Source organism: Patagioenas fasciata, chromosome 7 (genome assembly GCF_037038585.1).
Source record: "Patagioenas fasciata isolate bPatFas1 chromosome 7, bPatFas1.hap1, whole genome shotgun sequence".
Taxonomy (NCBI): Eukaryota; Metazoa; Chordata; class Aves; order Columbiformes; family Columbidae; genus Patagioenas; species Patagioenas fasciata.
In genome coordinates, this window is record NC_092526.1 from 133,420 (window position 1) to 141,423 (window position 8,004).

At 52.4% G+C, this 8,004-nt stretch overlaps 1 long non-coding RNA gene across 2 annotated transcripts; it reads right to left on the reverse strand.

Annotated features, from left to right (window-relative positions):
- Window positions 1-2,925: 2,925 nt before the first annotated feature.
- Window positions 2,926-7,577, reverse strand: LOC136104557 (uncharacterized). 2 transcript variants are annotated; one of them, XR_011739897.1, is made up of 3 exons: window positions 7,374-7,577; window positions 6,123-6,207; window positions 2,926-5,418 (listed from the first exon to the last, which is right to left on the reverse strand). It is a non-coding gene; the product is annotated as an uncharacterized lncRNA (long non-coding RNA). The 2 variants fall into 2 exon arrangements; XR_011739896.1 differs by lacking the exon at window positions 7,374-7,577 and having other exon boundaries at window positions 6,123-7,367.
- Between the last annotated feature and the right edge of the window lie 427 nt (window positions 7,578-8,004).

Sequence of the window (8,004 nt, forward strand, 5' to 3'; positions counted from 1 at the left end):
CCGCCCTAGAGCAGAACGAGCTCCCTACCTGGGGACTGGGGCTCAAATATCCTGAGCCCCGCCCACCCCCTTCCCACAATCCCTGGGGAAAGGGGAGGGGGTCAATCACCCCAGGCCCCCCCCAGGACCCTTTTCAAATTACCTGGAATGTCACTGGAAGTGACAGCACCTGCACTTTATTGATGCTATTGCACCTGCAATGGGACTGAGTATGGATTTCAACTTAGATTTTCTAGGGAGCAGATAGAAAATGAAATACAATAACCAACACTCCATTTTCATTGCAATCAGGAATTTTGCAAAAATGCAAAGCACCTGGAATTGAATCAATTAATGAAACATAGTTACAAACATACTTTCCACCACAGCTGCTACTAAACCTTTGCTGCCCCTGAAGCTCTTACCTCAAATGGACACCTCCACTTCTCCAAAGACATCTGCCCACGTAGCTGAGGACCTGCAGCCTCAGTTACATGTGCCCCCCACCTGCTCCCCCAAACAATGGTCCACAAAAAGGAGCATGCCCAGAAGCTTGCCAAGGGTCCTGAGGTCACCCGATGGACCAGAGAAAGACCCCTGAATGCTGGACACGTAAGCGTTGGCAAAAGAAAGCGTGAATCTCTCGAGCCTGCGCAGTACGAGCCTGGTCTGCGAAATCAAGTTGGAGACTGACCTAAAACAATGGGAGCAAGGGGGGTTGAAGAAACATAAAAGATGAGACCAGAAAGGACACCGTTGAAGGTCTTATCGCCAGAGGATCCCGAACCACCGCGTAGGACCAGCAGGACTCTATAGGACTGGAGACCAGAGGAACGCTTCTGGAACTGGACTGGTGATAAATCCAACCTCATTTCTCATATTTTCCTTTACTTTTCCCTGTTTCTTTCCCCTTTCTTTTCTTATTCTCTCTCTATCACGTGCCGCTTTACAGGCAAATTGATAAAGTAACACTGCTTGATTGAATTATAACCCCTTGGCTTTTTGGTCACCTTAATTTTCCACTCTGAGATGAAGGTTTAAAAAGCATCACGAGTCCATCACCGAACAGACCGTGACACCATGGACTCCTAGAGCTCAGTGCACCCAGCCCTGACTCCACACCTCCGGGCAGAGCAGCTCCGAGCCAAATGCGCACGCGCGCAGACACACGCTCCACAGAACATTACGGACAACGCGACGGCAATGGAGCCAAAAACGCTCTGCAACGAAAACGACTCCGAGACCAGAGAGGCATCGATCAAAATAATCTACAGGGAGATACTGGTGAGGCGAGGAGCCTCTACTGCAACCCTAGAATACAAAGGAGCCGAAAACCTGCACCCTTTGCCCTCCCAAAGGGGACTGTTCCTGGACGGCCCTTTCCCCTATGAGAGCTTTAAACTCCCTCCCTGCAATTCCCAGCCCCTTCCCAGCCCTCGTGCCTCCACTTAGCTTTCAGAGGGCCAAGGGACTGAATTCATCCCCAACAGAGGAAAACACCACGTGAGCTCACAGGGATCTTCCTGCAGTTGCCACTTTCCCCTTCACCACCCGCAATAAGAAAACACACACACAATAATGAGCACTCAGATGATGTTTATCAGTACTAGTCCATGAGGCATTGCTCACCTTGGCTGAGTTCCTGGAGGTACATTTGAATGATCTACCAGGGGCCACCACACAGTGCAAAGGTTCTGCGGACAACACACTGTTCTGTGGGTGATCAGGGAGGCGATGAGCCACCCCATAGCCTGAAAGACACTCTGCCCTATGGCCCTGCTGCTTCCTTCAGAAATGGTAAAACTCCACCTGTAGATACAAGGTGCTCATCCTAACCCCTGCTAGATAACCTGAGCATCAGTCCTAGGAGGAAAGATTATATCAGCAACTATTAATACAGCAATACAAACCAAAAAAGAACGCTCCATCTTCATAGCAGTCAAGAATTTTGGGAAAACGCAAAGCACCAGGCATTGATTCAATAAATGAAACATAGTTACAAACATACCTTCTACTGTAGCTGCTGCTGAATCTTTGCTGCTCCTGAAGATCTTACATCAAACAGGCACCTCCACTTCTCCAAACACATCGGCCTATGTACCTTAAACAGCTCAACAGCTGCCGACTGTTGAAGGAGTAGCAAACAACCAGCACCAAAGCAGTCCTGGAGCAGAATGAGCTCCCCGCTCAGGGGCTGGGGCTCGACTACTCTGAGCCCCACCCACCCCCTTCCCACAATCCCCTGAGAAAGGGGAGGGCGTCAATCACCCCAGGGCCCGTCCACCACCCTTATGAAATCACCTGGGCCCTCACTGGAAATGACAGCACCTGCACTCCTGTCAGGCTCTGTCAGACACTGTCGGTTTTTGTCAAGCCCTGTCAAGACCTCTTGGGGTCTGTCAGACTCTGTCAGGCTTTGGTGGGCTCTGTAGGGTTCTGTCGAGACCTGTTGGGCTCTGCTGAGTCCTGTCAAGATTTCTCAGGCTCTGTTGAGACCCCCAGGGCTCTGTCATACATATCAAGGCTCTATCAGGAACTGACAAGATTTGTCAGGCCCTGACGCGTCCTGTTGGCCTCTGTCAAGCTTTGTCAGGCTCTGTGAGGATCCGTCAAACTCTCTCGGGCTTTATCAGGCAGTGTCGAGACCTGCTGGGCTCTGTTGGGCTTTCTGGAGCTTTGTCAGTCCCTGTCATGCCCTGTCAGGGAGCCCACGAATGGGGGTTGAAACGTGGGTCAAGGGGGAGGAGCCCAACAGGGAGGGCGGGGTGCTTAGAAAAGGGGTGGGGCCTGGTTGGGACACACCCCTCGAGGGAGGCACATTGGGGGGACCGAGCTTGGGGGAGGGTGGAGTTGGCAGTGGCCCCACCCACATCTTCAGCCCCAGCCTCAACCCCAAACCCCAGCCCCAAATCATTCACTGGAAACAGAACAAACCACACGCTTACGTTTTTTTTACATTTTTTAATTTTATTGGGTGAGAATTGGCCCCAAAACCAAGTTAAAAATCCCCCAACATGGCCGTGGGTGAGCCAAGTGAGGATGGCAGCAGCACAGTGCTGCCCTTTTCCAAGATGGCCCCCATGGGTAACCAGAGTCATGAGTCCCACCACCCACCTTGGGCCCCAAAATGGCCACACTACACAGGCTCCGCCCACCTCAGCCCCACCCTCCCAGCACAGGCTTGGCAGCCACGACATCCATAGCCCCAGCCACCAGCAGAGACACAGCAGCCAAGGTGGCCACGCCCATCAGGGTTGCCATCTTGTTCCCATTGGCAGGGAGGGCACAGGGCAAAGCACAGTGCAGGGCCACAGGGGCAGCCAATGGGAGCAGCTGATACAGCCAGGAGCTGCCACCAGAGCACAGCCCAGAAAAACAGCCCCTGCGGCAGTGCCAGCATGGGCACCAGCCTCGCCCCCCCAGTCATCTCGGATTCCAAGCAGGGTGGAGCCCAGCAGCCATGCTATCCTCATTTTCTCCGTTGTGTGCAGGGCCCCACACAGCATCGCAACCCAGGACATCTGGTGGGGTGAGGGGACCCAGGAATGTGGATCTATGGGCAGAATGCAGAAACTGTGGGGTGCTAAATATTAATGAGGCACAGTGCTGGAACTATATGGTGCTGCAGAGCAGTGCTGTGGATGTATAGGGTAGACCAGATGTGTGGGGTGCTGTGGGGCACTGCTGTGGGTCTATGCGGCAGAGTGCAGGAGCTACAGTGTGCTGTGGGGCAGCATTGCTGGCCTATGGGCGAGTGTGAAGCAGCTATGGTGTTTTCTGGGACAGTGCTGTTGATCTATAGGGCAGAGGAGCCATGGGGTGCTGTGGGGTTACACTGTGGGTCTATAGGGCAGAGTGAACAAGATATGGGGTGCTGTGGAACAGCACTGTGCATCTATGGGGCAGAGTGGAGACATAGGGTGCTGTGGAGCAGTGCTGTCCATTTATGGGGCAGAGTAAAATCAGCTACGGGGTGGTGTGTCTGTATAGGGCAGATTAGAGTGGCTACAGGGTGCTGTGGATCTACAGGGCAGAGTAGAGGTGCTATAGGGTGCTGTGGGTCAGTGTGTGGGTCACTCACCTGCAGGGTTTCAGCCTCTTCAGGGGTGTTTCACCCCACAACAGCCCCATTGACCCCATAGCCCCCCTGATCCCCACAGCCACCCCACAGACCCTTGTGACCCACCCATAGTAGGCAGTGCAGGCGTGGTCGGGGGGAAAGGGTGGTCAGGTGGACAGAGGTGTGGGGTGCTGTGGGGCAGCACTTTGCACCTATGGGGCAGAATGCAGCACCTAAAGGCTGCTATGGGGCAGCTCTCTGGGTCTAAGGGGCAGAGTAGAGTCCTATGGGGTCCTGTGAGGCAGTACTGTGGGTCTATGGGGCAAGGTCAGTATGGGGTGCTGTGAGGCACTGCTATGGATGTATGGGGCAGAGTACAGCAGCTATTTGGTGCTGTGGGGCAGTACTGGGCATCTATAGGGCAGAGTGGAAGAAATGAGGTACTCTGGGACACTGCTGTGGATGTATGGGGCAGAGCACAGGAGCTATATGGTGCTGTGGGGCAGTACTGGGCATCTATGGGGCAGAGTGCAGGAGCAATGGAGTGTTGTGGGGCAGCACTGTGGCTCTATGGGGCAGAATGGAGCAGCTGTGGGGTGTTGGGCACTTCTGTGGATCTATGGGGCAGAGCGGACGATGTCTGGGGTCCTGTGAGGCAGTGTTGTGGGTCTATGGGGCAGAGTGTAGGAGCTATGGAGCATTGTGGGGCAGTACTGTGGGTCTATAGGGCAGAGTACAGGAGCTATAGGGTTCTGTAGGGCAGCACTCTGCATCCATGGGGCAGACTGAAGACAAATCAGGTACTCTGTGGCACTGCTGTAGATGTATGGGGCAGAGTGGAGAAGCTATGGGGTGCTGTGGGATAGCAAGCAAGAGCTATAGGGTGCTGTGGGGCAGTGCTGTGGATCTATAGGGCAGAGTGGAGGTGCTATGGGGTGCTGTGGGTCAGTGTGTGGGTCACTCACCTGCAGGGGGTTCAGCTTCTTTCATCCCACAACAGCCCCATTGCCCCCACAGCCCCCCTGACACCCACACCACCCCATAGACCCTTGTGATCCCCTCCGCTTCCCCACCATGGTGTGCAGTGGAGGAACAGTCAGCCGGGGGGGGGGGGGGCGGGCGCGGTCAGCCAGAGGCGGGGGGAAGGGGCGCGGTCAGCCAGAGGCGGGGGGAAGGGGCGCGGTCAGCCAGAGGCGGGGGGGGGGGGTGGGCGCGGTCAGCCGGAGCAGGGGGGGTGCGGTCAGCCGGAGCGGGGGGCGCAGGGCGCGGTCAGCCGGAGCGGGGCGGGGGGGGCGCGGTCAGCCGGAGCGGGGCGGGGGGGGCGCGGTCAGCCGGAGCAGGGAGCGGCCAGGCTGCCTTCGCTGTTCTCTGAGCAGGAGCTGCAGGAGGAAAGGGAAGGAAAGGGCCGTTATTTGTGTGACAGTCCTGTCAAACAGCCTCAAATCCCCCCGCTTCAATCTTAACTTAGTGGGCAAATTATTTGCCAAAAAATGGATCTTAAAAGCTTCCTTGACAACAAATAATCCTAAAAACAGCCCCAAAATCAAGTAAATTGAATTTGAGACCAAACAGCCTTAAAAATCTCAAAGACCCACCCAAATATGGTCCCTCACAGCTTTATATAATAAGATATATATGTAAAAATAGATTAGATACATTACATAGTAATTATATATATTAATATAGATATTAATATTATATAATGAATATAATTATTAATACATTATGTTATATATGTCATATATTAAATATTAATTACATTAATATCAATGAATATTAGTTGATTAGTTCATTATATCAGATTATATATTATATATATTTCTACTATTCATCAAATAATATCATTTATATTAGTATATTACTATATTGATTTTATATATTTAATGTTAATATATTATTTAATAAATAAATTAAATTGAAATATATTAAATTAAATTAAAGAATTTAAATGTAAATTGAATTAAATTAAAAATAAAAATAAATTTTAAAATACAATGTAAACAATTAAGTGGGTTTAGGGAGGCGGCGACCAATCAGCACCTTCCTCTCCTCAGAGGCAGCGACCAATCAGCACCTTTCTCACCTCGGAGACAGCCGCGCGGGGCGCAGTCAGTGGAGGCTTTCCCGCCAGACGGCACCGGCCAATCAGCGAGCGCCTCCTCGGCCCCCTCAGCGTGAGGGGAGAACGGGAGGGGGAGACAAAACGGCGGCGGGTTAAAAAAGCCGAATTTGTTCCCGCTTAAATATTAATTCAGTAAATTATCCATAAATAGATTTTAAAAGCTTTTTTTGGGGTCCAAATCAGCACCAGATCTGGGACCTCCAGCTCCGGACACGTTCAGTAAAGTGAATTCAGCCCCAAAACCCCTCAAAAAGCAACGAAATGCCCCTCCCGACTTTAAATACAAAAATTCACACACTTATCTCAAAAACTATTTAAATTGTTTCCACAATTAATAATTTAAACAATTAAGCGGCTTTAGGAGCCTCAGAACCGCCCAAAATGCTCAAAAAAAAAAAAAAACGAACTCAAAATCTCAGAAAGCCCCGTTTCAATGTAATAGTTTAAATTAACAAGTGGTTAAAGGAAAAAGCCGCATTTGGACTCCCCAGATCGCCCCCCGGTCTTTAAATATTAATCCACTGTATAAATTCTTATCAATAAGTAGATTCAAAAACCTTTGAAGTCGCAAATCGGCTCCTCAAACTTTAACCGCGTTACATAAACTTTTTAAAAGCCGATTTAGACCCAAACGGCCCCAAAACGGCTCCTCCCCCCCCCGGATCCGCACTGAACACGCTCAGTGCCCTCGGAAGTCAAACACAGCGATGTGACATTAATAAATCAACAATTACATTCTAGGAGCCTCAACCCGCCCGAGATGTTCCAAATAAAACCTCTAAACATAATAATTTCAATAAATACGGGCTCTAAAAAAACCCTGATTTGGACTCAAAATCCCAGGGAAAAGCCCCAGATCCCCCGAGGTTTAAACTTTAATTCTCCTGACACACCGTCAATAAACGGATTTTAAAGGCGCCTTTTGGCACAAATCGGCGCCCAAAAAAACCAAAAAAATACTTAAAAAAACCTTTTAAAAGCCGAATTCGACCCAAACCAGCCCCGATTGCTGAGAAAATCCCCGGACCGGCTCCTCCCGCTTTAAACACGATTTAAACCGCTAAAGCAGCTGCGGGAGCCTTAATCCCCGCCCCCCGTCACAAACCCGCGGCTTTAGAACCCCCAGCACAGCCCAGCCCGCGATCCCTCATGAACCCGCCGAGCCCCGGTTAACACCGCACGGTAACGACCGCCCCAGCCCGCCCCGCTCACTGATTCCGGCCGCCGTTCCCGCCGCTCCCGGGGTCCCACGGTGAAGACGGGGGGGGGGGGGGGGTGGTGGTGGGGGGTGGTGCTCAGCCGGCTCGTCAGCGCTGAGCGGCTCGCGTAACGGCTGACGCATCCACCTTTGTGGTCCTGCGAGCGCCCTGCGTCGCCCTATTTATCGCCTCGTTGTCCCGCCTGGTTCTGCCCCCCACCAGCCCTCCGGCCAATGGGCGAACCGCCCGCCTCAGCCGCGCTGCCCAATCAGCGCTTCGCTGCTGTGGGCGAACGTCGGCGGGAAAACGGCGACCAATCAGCGCCTTTTGTACCTCAGGTGCACTAGCGAATCAGCGCCTGGCACTGGGAGTGCGAACTTCGGCGGGAAGGAAGTGACCAATCAGTGCCTTCCTCTCCTCAGCTATACGGTGACCAGTCAGTGCCTTTCTCCCACCTCCTGGGAGAACCCCGCGTGGGGATGAGCCAATGGGCGACTTCCGCGGCTGACACCGTTAGCCAATCACCGAGCGCCTTCTCCCTCCCTCAGTATAAAATAGCGAATGTGCCGAGAAAGGGGAAACAAGATGGCGGAAGAAGGGGTGTCGTGACGGCAGCGACTGAGGAGGAAGGGGGGGAGTCGGGG